This window comes from Trachypithecus francoisi, unplaced genomic scaffold, assembly GCF_009764315.1.
Source record: "Trachypithecus francoisi isolate TF-2019V2 unplaced genomic scaffold, Tfra_2.0 Lachesis_group16, whole genome shotgun sequence".
Classification (NCBI taxonomy): domain Eukaryota; kingdom Metazoa; phylum Chordata; class Mammalia; order Primates; family Cercopithecidae; genus Trachypithecus; species Trachypithecus francoisi.
Genome location: NW_022681461.1, coordinates 33,300,728 through 33,312,838, shown reverse-complemented (window position 1 = coordinate 33,312,838; position 12,111 = coordinate 33,300,728). Strand labels below are relative to the sequence as shown.

The following is a 12,111-nucleotide window of genomic DNA, read 5'->3' as shown; positions in this document are numbered from 1 at the left end:
AGACACCAGGAAGCATGAAACCAAAGCAAATAGATCAGTAGACTCATTCCAGTGTCCATCTCCCCTCTGAAACCTTTCCCTGGCACCTTTGCCTTCCCCAATCCCAGCCACCGTTCCTAAAGAATAAGTTACTTTTTGCTGCCACAGGCCTTCAAGCATGTCCTTGGGGAGAACCTGCTGAAATTTATTGTAGTTATTTACTGATGTCTCCCCTACTCCACTATGTTGTGAACTCCTCAGAGAAAGACTTTATGACTTATTTATCATCATATCTCCTGAGCATAGTAGTGTTTGGCACAGAAAAGGTACTCAGTAGGCTTTGTTAAATTGAATTAAATGAATTGAATTGCAGGTTAAAGAAAAAAATATTTTCAAGTTCTTTGTAGAAAGTAAGAATTGTAGCTTCTAAAGTGAGAATGGGGCAGGATCAGATCTAGAATGTAGAGCTGTGAAAGATCACCTGTGCAGGGAATGGCAAGTTATTCAGTCTTGCTGGTATGAACGATGTGTGTGGGTGGGAGGAGAGAAAGGTAGGTAGGAAGTGGAGCCTCAGGGGCTATGGACCCCCACTAAATTATTTTGAATATATGCTATGCGATCTGGAGAAGCATAAAATAAATTTGAAGTGTAAGCAGCTTGATGCTATTTTGTTTATAGACAGAACACTGGCAGTAAAATTAAGGATAGTTGGAGCAGATTGAGACTAGAGGCAGGGATTTAATAATCAAGACCCTGGTCCTTGGAGGGTTGGAAGGATAATGTTTAATAGACTCAGGGTAAACATGCAAATGTGCCTGCATCTCTAGTACTATCCTAGTGCTACCCAAAGATGTTCATTTTCCCAGAGTTTTGAGAGCCCATTGGATTATGTCTGAAAACAACAAAAAAATGGGCCTCTCCTCCAAAGACATGAGAAATTTATTTTGTGTTAAAATAACATAAATATATGTAAGAATATGGGGGTGGCCGTTTTGGCAAAATGCATTTCCCATCAGCCTACTTGATTTCACTTCCTGCCTTTCGTGAAATATATGTATATAGAAAGCATGAGACTCCCCACTGGGCTCTGCATTTATGCGCATCTGCTGTCCAATTTACAGCTTGCAAAGGAGGTGTTAATTAGTTGGCAGAAGCACCTGAACAGGGAGTACTAGGTTGACTGAGGGGGTGGGAAGGTCTCTGGCATTTCCTTATTCACATAGGCAGAAAAAAAGAAGAAAGGAAACTCACATTGCTGTCCAAAATGGCAACCTCCAAGCCAAGGCAAGTGGTGCAATTATGGCAGGTCCACTTTTCTCTAAAAAGAGAGTCTATTTCTGGAGTCATGTGACTGATATCAGATGCTCATAAGAATTTACTTTAAGTTTCATCTTTATATCCTACTCTCTGAATTGTAAAGATCTTTCAGAGAAACATTGGTAAGATTTTTGCTATTGAATAGGGTAAAATTAACACTGCAGAAGGAGTAAGACTAATTTCCACAGGAAGAAAAGCAGAGGATATGTCTTACAAGAGAAAGGGCAGTGATCCAGAGCCAGGAGAGTCTAGGAGGTGGAGGGTGGAGAGGGGAAGTCACAAATCCAGGTGGAGCTCAAAGGACTTTTCATTCGTGGTCAATAAAAATGTTGGCTGAGTTGAAGGAGGTGGTTCCAGGCAACCATTTGTTGGGGGTGGTGGGAGAAGAGCAAGGCCAAATGAAGATCAAATCCAGTTTTCTTCAATTTGTATATCAACAAAATTCATCCCATCTCTGTAGCTCCAAACCAACAAACAGTTGATGAGACAAAATGAGGAAAGAATTACAGGATGTGATCTGGTAAAATATTTTCATTTTAGAGCTGGCACAACTGAGAGGCAGAGAAGGGAAGTAACCTCTCCAAGGATACTGATGGGGGAATCATGCATGCACCTTGGGTTCCTGACTTTCTGCTCATTATTATTCTTGCCAACACACCATACTGTTTTTCCAAAGGTCTCTGAAACATTCCTGGGGGCAGTACCCTCCCCTCAAATGTGATCCAGCCCAGCAACTCTTAACAGCACTGAGCTGTACAGTATTGTTGTAGGAAGAGCAGCAAGGCAAAAACAAAAAGACACGTCTAGGAAAAAAGATATGGACACACAAAAAACTTGAATCACATAGTTATTTATGTCTCTAGTGACCATGAAGAGGAAATCAATCAAAAAGTTGGTGAAATAGAAAGTTGCAGTTGGTTAATAAATATTGCATGCACCAATGGGGCAGAAGACATTGTGTTAAAAATTCAGAGGTGCTCGGATTACATATATAAAGAATACAGGAAGAGCGCTTACTTTCTACTTTGGAAAATGCCACTGAAACTTCATAAAATACAGCTTGCACTGAAGCAATGCAAAAAGGAAAAAGCAACATAAATTGAGCTTTTAGCACACTCAGCAAGCACTCTTTCAGGCTGCCAAAGTACAAGGTACCTGAACAAAGAGAAAAGAAATACTTTTTATCCAACCCCAGGATGGCTGCCCCTAGCTCCTGATGAAGTTAAGGTGTCCAAACAGAGAAAGCAAACAGAGTAGAGGAAATTCAGTGAGGCAAACAAATGAGGGCTGGGCCTTTCTAGGAGATCAGAGGGCTCCAAGCTCTGCTGCTTCCTTCAGCAAATGCTAATGAGCCCATGAGAAGACAAAACACAATGTGTTTTCCGAACACACATCCCAGACAGAAAGGAATTCTTGAAGTATATAATTAGGAGCAATTAGCGATGACTAGAGAGGAGCAGGGATAGGATGTGTAACTGGCTGATCCCGTTACACTTCCCCTAAGAATTGTGGGAGGTGGACTGCTTAGGGCTTTTCTGAACTGAGCCGGCCTTGGGCTGTGTGCTCACAAGCTTGAGGATAGATACTGGAAAATCAAAGGTGATGTTCTTACCCAAGTTTACTAAATATTTTCTCTGTTAATTGTTTTAAGCCCCCAGTTCTCAGGCCAGTCTGATGGCAGATTTTCAGTAATATTTACCAGTGAGGACATGCAATGAAATGAAGTGATAAAGGAGATACACACATTTCCTGTCCCTAAACTCACCCTTTGTACAAGTTGTGAAGGTTTTGGCAGAGGTAGGGCAGGCGGCCTTTAGTTAAAAATAAAGCCTTTCTAGTTGTTTTGTACTAGTTCCACACAGACTGTAAAACCCAGCAAAGGGAAACCAGAGTGATGTTTTCATTGCTTGAGGATTCATGAGGTGCAATAGAAGATAAAGGAGAGAGGCCCTCCTATAGCCTATGGGAACATGTATTGGGGAAGGTTGGTTCAAATCCAAGATCCTCTGCTCACTAGCTATGCAAACTTAAGAAAGCTATTTGATCTTTCTGAGTCTTGGTTTGCTCATCTGCAAAATGGGCCCGAATCATCCTGGATTATTGTAGGGATTAATAAGACAATGGCCTCAACTGGCATTTCTGAACAACATGAGGCAACTGGCTAATACATTCATTTACCCAAACGTGTGCTTTAGAGTCAGTTTATCTTGGAGGGTTCACCAGGAAACTGCATTGCTGAAAATTAAACGTTCTAAACCTGGGAGATTTATTGGAGGTTTTTTATGGCCAAGGTGGGTATTTGGCAATGCCTACTTTTAAAGGTTTTCAAATTAAAATTATTGTGGGTAAGCATTAATGGCATCAAATTTTGGAGCCAATCATCCTTTTTTGGAATGTTCCTAATGTACTTTTCTCATTTTGTAAATTGTGAAAAAACATACATAGCATAAAATGTACCATTTTAGTCATTTGTAAGTGCACAGCCAGTGGCATTAAGTCCACTCACATTGTTGTGCAACCGTCACCACCATCCACCTCCAGAAGCATTTTATCTTCCCCAGCTGAAACTCTGTATCCATTAAACATGAATTCTCCACTCCCCACTCCTGCCAGCCCATGGTCACCCCCATTCTACTTTCTGTCTCTGTGAATTTGACTACTCTAGGAACCTCATATAAGAGGAATCACACAATATTTGTTTTTTTTGGGGGGGGATAGGGGACAGGTGGGAAGACTGGCTAATTTCACTTAATGTCTTCAAGGTTTATCTGTGATGAGGCATGTGTCAAAATTTCCTTCCTTTTTAAGGCTGAATAATATTTCATTCTCCATGTGTGTATACCACCACAGTGTTTTTATCCATTTATCTTTCAATAGACATTTGGATTGCTTCTCCATTTTGGCTATTGTGATAATGCCATTATGAACATGGTAGTAACCCGAATTTTATCTTTTAAGAAAAAGTATTTGTTTCAGTTCATAGGTGCGCTCTTGATTCATATCTGATAATTGCTGGGTTGGTTTTCTCTTCAAGCAGATTGCCTCCTCAGGTTCTTAACATCTTACAAAAATGTCAGTCCTAACCCTAGCTCAGTCAGCTGTTAAAGCATATGAATTTGCAATTAAGAAAAAAAAAAAAACCTAATAGCTGCACACCAGGTACTTGTCAGAGAGTATAATCCAAAATTTAATGCACCTCAGTACCCTCCAAAAGACTTGTTGAGAAACACACACCTTATTAAATGAGAGCTGCTTGAAGGTTTACTCTTTCCAATTTATTCCTAAATTAAGCCAGACAACCATGGTGCTCAGTAACTGGCAGCTATTGATTAAGTCTTCATACAAGTGATCTGCATCCTGCCTTGATAAAAGAGTTGCACTTAGCTTTAGTCTTACTCATCTGTGGATTTATGAAACCGTATTGTATTTGCTGTGTAGATATTTTTCAGGATGTTGTTTACTTTCTCATATTGTGCCCTCTTTAGAAGGACCCATGGAAGAAATAGTTATTTGGTGCAGCATCAGCTATGCCTTCCTGGAACTACTGGTTTATTTTAATTCTTGTAGGTACAGAATTGTGTAACAAATTGTGTACTGATCATTGCTTTGGCTACTAGAAAGCTTCAATACAGATTAGTTACATACCTGTAACAAAAGCCATGGAAATGTATTTTATTTATTAAGTAGGTATGAATTTTACATATTAAACCCAGCTCTGGTTTTATCCTACACTTCCTACCCTTTGTGATGATTTTCTCACTTATTCCTTATTGAGGTTGTGTGTTTGTGTAAATAACTCTGAAAGACAGGCAGAGAGAAAGACAGCAGATTTCTTTTAAATCGCAGAGAAAATGAGAATATCATTCAAGTTCTTGGCTGCAAACACAGAAACCAATTCTAATTAACTTCCATACAAATTAATTAATTAATTAAAAAAGGAATTTATGGGAAGCTATTAGTTTAGCTCACAAAATTATTGGGAAGAGTGGGAATGAGGATAAAAAAAATAGGCAGTATTCCAGAGAAGCTAGGCAATTGGCACTGCAGGCATGCCCTGTCACAGGAACAGTCAGAAAAGACATCGCAGTTTAGCCCTGTCTTGTCTGCAGCTCTGCATAATTCTTTTCCTGCTAAGGGCCCAGGAAGAGTGCTACTACTTGCTGGGGTCTTTTTACTGGGGGTTGTGGGGCTTTGCTGGGATTTCTCTGAAATAGGATAGGTGTTTAGATCATTCTTTGCCCACAAACAATAAATATCTGCTGTAGATATTAACAGACAGAGAGGGAGAGACATTGGGATTATGGAAAAATAAAAAAGAATTGAAGTAGCATGGTGGCCTTATTCCTGTTGAAGAAGGATGGTTAGTAGAGAAATGATCTAGAAATTAAAGGTGTACATAACTATCTGATATTATTTGGCTATGTGCCCACCCAAATGTCATCTTGAATTGTAGTTCCCATAATCCTCACGTGTGGTGGGAGGGACCTGGTGAGAGGTAATTGAATCATGGAGGTGGCTGCCCCCATGCTATTCTCATGATAGTGAATGAGTTCTCACAAGATCTGATGGTTTTATAGATGGTTTCCCCCTTCACTCAGCTCTCAATCACCTTCTTCCTGCCAACATGTGAAGAAGGATGTGTGTGCTTCTCCTTCTGCCATGATTGTAAGTTTCCTGAGGCCCCCCAGTCATGCTGAACTGTGAGTCAATTAAACCTCTTTCCTTATTAATTACCCAGTCTTGGGTATGTCTTTATTAACAGTATGAGAATAGACTAATAAAGTAAATTGGTACCAGGTAGTGGGGTGCTGCTGTAAAAATACCTGAAAATGTGGAAGAAACTTTGGAACTGGGTAACAGGAAGAAGTTAGAAGAGTTTGGAGGGCTCAGAAGAACACAGAAAAATGTGAGACAGTTTGGAACTTCCTAGAGGCTTGGACAGCTCAGAAGACAAGAAGATGTGAGAGAAAGTTTGGAACTTCCTAGAGACTTGTTCAATGGCTTTGACCAAAATGCTGATAGGGATATGAACAATAAAGTCCAGGCTGAGGTGGTCTCAAATAGACATGAGGAACTTCTTGGGAACTGGAGTGTATTAATTCGTTTTCATAATGCTAACAAAGATATACCCAAGACTGGGTAATTTATTGAAGAGGAGTTTTAATAGACTTACAGTTCCACATGGCTGGGGAGGCCTTGCAATGATGGTGGAAGGCAAGGAAGAGCAAGTCGTATCTCACATGGATGACAGCAGGCAAAGAGAGAGCTTGTGCAGGAAAACTCCTCCTTCTATAACCATCAGATCTCATGAGACTTATTCGTGATCACGAGAGCAGCACGGGAAAGACCTGTTCCCATGATTCAGTTATGTCCCACTGGGTCTCTCCTACCACATGTGGGAATTCAAGATGAGGTTTGGGTGGGGACACAGCCAAACCATATCATTCTGCCCATGGCCCCTCCCAAATCTCATGTCCTCACTTTTCAAAACCAATCATGCCTTCCCAACAGTCCCCCAAAATCTTAACTCATTTCAGCATTAATTCAGAAGTCCACAGTGCAAAGTCTCATCTGAGATAAGGCAAGTCCCTTCTGCCTATGAGTCTGTAACATCAAAAACAAGTTAGTTACTTCCCAGATACAATGGGGTACAGGCATTGGGTAAATACAGCAATTCCAAATGGGAGAAAATGGCCAAAATAAAGGGGCTAGAGGCCCCATGGAAGTCCAATATCTAGTGGGGCAGTCAAATCGTAAAGCTCCAAAATGATATCCTTTGATTCCATGTCTCACGTCCAGGTAATGCTGATGTAAGAGGTAGGTTCCCATGGTCTTATGCAACTCCACCCCTATGGCTTTATAGGGTATAGCCTCCTTCCTGGTTGCTATCATGGGCTGGCGTTGAGTGTCTGTGGCTTTTCCAGGCACATGGTGTAAGATGTGAGTGGATCTACCATTCTGGAGTCTGGAGGATGGTGGCCCTCTTCTCACAGCTCCACTAGGCAGTGCCCCAGTAGGGACTCTGTGTCAGGGCTCCCACCCCAGATTTCCCTTCTGCAATGCTCTAGCAGAGGTTGTCCATGAGGATTCTGCCCCTAAAGCAAACTTCTGCCTGGGCATCCAGGCATTTCCATACATCCTTTGAAATCTAGGCAGAGGTTCCCAAACCCCAATCCTTGACTTCTGTGTACCTGCAGGCTCAATACCACATGGAAGCTGCCAAGGCCTGGGGCTTGCACCCTCTGAAGCCACAGCCCAAGCTCTATGTTGGCCCCTTTCAGCCATGGTTGGAGCAGCTGGGTCACAGGGCACCAAGTCCCCAGGCTGAACACAGCATGGGGACCCTGGGCCCAGCCTATGTAACCATATTTTCCTCCTAGGCCTCTGTGCCTGTGATAGGAGGGCCTGCAGTGAAGACCTCTGACGTGCCCTGGAGACATTTTCCCCATTGTCTTGTTGATTAGCATTCAGCTCCTCATTACTTATGCAAATTTCTGCAGCTGGCTTGAATTTCTCCTCAGAAAATAGGATTTTCTTTTCTATCACATTGTCAAGCTGCAAATTTTCTGAACTTTTATGCTCTGTTACCCTTTCAAAATTGAATGCTTTTAACAGCACCCAAGTCACCTCTTGAATGCTTTGCTGCTTAAAATTTCTTCTGCCAGATACTCTAAATTGTCTCTCTCAAGTTTGAAGTTCCACAAATCTCTAGGACAGGGGTAAAATGCCACCAGTCTCTTTGCTAAAACATAACAAGAGTTACCCTTGCTTCAGTTCCCAACAAGTTCCTCATCTCCAACTGAGACCACCTCAGCCTGGGTTTAATTGTCTATATCATTATCAGCATTTTGGCCAAACCCATTCAACAAGTTTCTAGGGAGTTCCAAACTTTCTCACATTTTCCTGTCTTCTTCTGAGCCCACCAAACTATTCCAACTTCTGCCTGTTACCCAGTTCCAAAGTTGCTTCCACATTTTCAGGTATCTTCTCAGCAGTGCCCCACTTCTTGTTCCAATTTACTGTATTAGTCTGTGCTCACACTGCTGATGAAGACATACCCGAGACTGAATAATTTATATAGGAAAGAGGTTTAATGGATTTACAGTTCCATGTGACTGGGGAGGCTTCACAATCATGGTAGGAGGTAAGGAGGAGCAAGTCATGTCTTACATGGATGGCAACAGGTGAAGAGAGACCTTGGGCAGGGAAACTTTTCCTTATATAACCATGAGATCTCATGAGAATTATTCACTATCAGGAGAACAGCATGAGAAAGACCTGCCCCTATGATTCAATTACCTCCCACTGAGTCTCTCCCACAACACATGGGAATTCAAGATGAGATTTGGGTGGGGACACACCCAAACCATATCATGGAGCAAAGGGGACTCTTGCTGTGCTTTAGCAAAAAGACTGGTGGCCTTTTGCCCCCACCCTAGAAATCTGTGGATCTTTGACCTTGAAAGAGATGATATATGGTATCTGCAGGAAGAAATTTCTAAGCAGCAAAGGGTTCAAGAGGAAGCAGAGCATAAAAATTTGGAAAATTTGTAGCCTGAAGATGTGATATAAAAGAAAAACCCATTTTCTGGGGAGGAATTCAAACTTTCAAGCTGGCTGCAGAAATTTGCATAAGTAATGAGGAGCCAAACGTTATTCACAAAGACAACAGGGAAAATGTCTCCAGGGCATGTCAGAAACCTTCACAGAGTCTCCCATCACAGGCCCAGAGGCCTAGGAGGGAAAAATGGTTTCCTGCACTGGGTCCTTGGCCGGAACTTTGTCCCAGCCATGGCTAGAAGGGGTCAAGGTATATTTCAGGACGTTGCTTGAGAGCATGCAAGCACCCAGCTTTGGCAGCTTTCATGCAGTGTTGGTCCTACGAATGCACAAAAGACAAGAATTGAGGTTTGGGAACCTCCACCTATATTTCAGAGAACGTATGGAAATGCCTGGATGTCAAGACAGAAGTCTGCTGCAGAGGTGGATCCCTCCTGGAGAACCTCTGTTAGGGCACTGCAGTAAGAAAATGTGGGGTCAGAGCCCGTATGCAGAGTCCCCACTGGGGCACTGCCTAGTGGAGCTGTGAGAAGAGGGTCACCATCCTCCAGTCCCCAAAATGGTAGATCCACAGAGAGCTTGCACTGCACACCTGGAAAAGTCACAGACACTCAATGCCAGCCCATGAAAGCAGCCAGGAGGAGAGCTATACCTTGCAAAGCCACAGGGGTGGAGCTGTCCAAGTTCGTGGGAGCCCACCTCTTGCATTAGCGTGACCTGGATGTGAGACATGAAGTCAAAGGAGATTATCTTAGAACTTTAAGGTTTAATGACTTTCCTTTTGGATTCTGGACTTGCATGGGGCCTGTAGCCCCTTTGTTTTGGCCAAATTCTCCCATTTGGAATGGGTGTATTTACCCAATGCCTGCACTGCCATTGTATCTAGGAAGTAACTAACTTGCTTCTGACTTTACAGGATCATATGTGGAAGGGACTTGCCTTGTCTCAGATGAGACTTTGGACTGGACTTTTGAGTTAATGCTGAAATGAATTAAGACTTTGGGGGAACTGTTGGGAAGGCATGATTGGTTTTGAAATGTGAGGACATGAGATTTGAGAAGGGCCAGGGGCAGAATGGTATGGTTTGGCTGTGTCTCCACCAAAATCTCATCTTGAATTGTAGTTCCCATAATCTCCACGTGTGGTGGGAGGGACCTGGTGGATGGCAAATGAGTCATCTGGACAGTTTCCCCATGCTATCCTTGTGATAGTGAGTAAGTTCTCATGAGATCTGATCATTTCACAAGGGGCTTCCCCCTTCACTTGGCTCTCATTCTTCTCCATCCTGCCACTATGTGAAAAGGACATGCTTTCTTCCCCTTCCACCATGAGTATAAGTTTCCTGAGGCCTCCCCAGCCATGCTGAACTGTGAGCCAATTAAACCTCTTTCCTTTATAAATTACCCAGTCTCAGGTATGTCTTTAGTAGCAGCATGAGAACAGATTAGTACACTATCATATGTAACTTCCCACAGAAAAGTGTCATTTTTGGAGAAATTGTAGCTCCAGAGATGTTTGTCTTCACAGAGCTATTAAGGATAGAAGAGGAAAGTGTGCTAAAACTCTAAACCATTGAATCTCCAAACAATTTTTATTTCATCATCATTTTTACCTAGCTCCCAGGGGAAATATATAACATCGGAAAGCCTGACAGGTGAATGAATCCTCTATAATTTTTTTCCCTTAGAAAATAAAACACATGGGAGCTCAAGGACTCCTTCTGTCCCTCTAGCTAAATATTTAGACCAGAAGCAGGCATAAACAGTGAGTTCCATGATTTTTCTCTTGGAGTCCACTTTAGTTTCATCTGTTCTTCTGAGAAAGGGATAAGGAGAGACACTTACCCAGATTAGAGGAGACATTCAGTCCACCTATTGCACCAAATAGGAAAGAAGGGAATGGAAAGGACGAGGAGGGGAAGGAAGAAGAGGGGAAGGAAGGGGAGGGGAGGGGAGGGAAGAGGAGGGGAGAGAAGGGGAGAGGAGGGGAGGGGATGGAGGGGAGGGGAGGGGATGGAGGGGAGGGGAGCAAAGGGAAAGTAGAAATGGAGAAGGGAAACTAGAAAGGGAAGAGAAAGGAAAATTTAAAAAAAGGGATCAGAATAGAAGAAAAAGGGAAGGAGACAGGAGCGGAGGGAAGGAAGAGGAAATATAGAGGGAAGGATGAGAGGTGCTATGATTTAAGTGTCCCTTCCAACAGTCATGTTGAAATTTAATGCCATTGTGATGGTATTAAGAGGTGGGGTCTTTAAGAGGTTATTAGGTCATGAAGGCTCTGTCCACATAATGGATTAAGGTTGTTATCAAGGGAATGGGCTCGTTATCTCAGGAGTTGGACCCCCTTTTTCTCTGTCTCATATGCACTCACCTGCTCTCACCCTCCTCACCACATAAGGCATCCTCTATGTTAGGATGCAGCAGTACGTCTCACACCAGGTGAGGCCCCTCGGTCCTGGATTTCCAAGCCTATAGAAATGTGAGCCAGCCAGGCATGGTGGCTCCCACCTGTAATCCCAGCACTTTGGGAGGCCGAGGCAGGTGGATTACGAGGTCAGGAGATCAACACCATCCTGGCTAACACGGTGAAATCCCGTCTCTACTAGCCAGGCGTGGTGAGCTGGGCGCCTGTAGTCCCAGCTACTCTGGAGGCTAAGGCAGGAGAATGGCGTGAACCCGGGACGCGGAGTTTGCCTTGAGCCAAGATCGCGCAACTGCACTCCAGCCTGGGCGACACAGCGAGAGTCCGTCTCAAAAAAGAAAAAAGAAAAAAAGAAATGTGAGCCAAGTAAATCTCTTTTCTTTATAAGTGTCCCACTCTATGGTATTCTGCTATAGCATCAGAAAATGAACCAGGGCAGGAGGGAAGGAAAAGCAAAACAAAACCAAAAAAGAGGACTTCTGAGGAAGCTTCAAGGAAAGAACTTTAAACCCCATTGCTTCTTCCATGTGGAGCCCAGATTGATGGCAGTCCTCTCATCTGTGTAGGCTTTGGCATGCCTTAGCAGACATCAAGTTCTTTGTCCCTTTCCAGGGTCATCTGACACATCTGACACATTGGAGGTCAGGCTTCATTGAATATTGCACATTCTAAATAGATATTTTGACTTCATATCCCCACTGCCCACCATGACAAATAATCTCAAACATCTGCACCCAACAAGTTTATTTTTCCTGGTTACCTCTCTCATATGTGGTAACCAGGTAACATGAGGGTACCAGCTCTACTACTATGCTCACCAAATAATTTTCAAATGGA

General features: G+C 42.9%; 1 long non-coding RNA gene across 4 annotated transcripts in view; it reads right to left on the bottom strand.

The window, feature by feature from the left end:
• Nucleotides 1-10,790, bottom strand: part of LOC117098534 — a 34,016-nt gene extending 23,226 nt beyond the window's left edge. For all 4 annotated transcript variants that reach the window (XR_004443459.1, XR_004443457.1, XR_004443458.1 and 1 more), the window contains exon 1: nucleotides 10,701-10,790. This is a non-coding gene — a long non-coding RNA (uncharacterized LOC117098534). The remainder of the gene's footprint in view (nucleotides 1-10,700) is intronic.
• Between the last annotated feature and the right edge of the window lie 1,321 nt (nucleotides 10,791-12,111).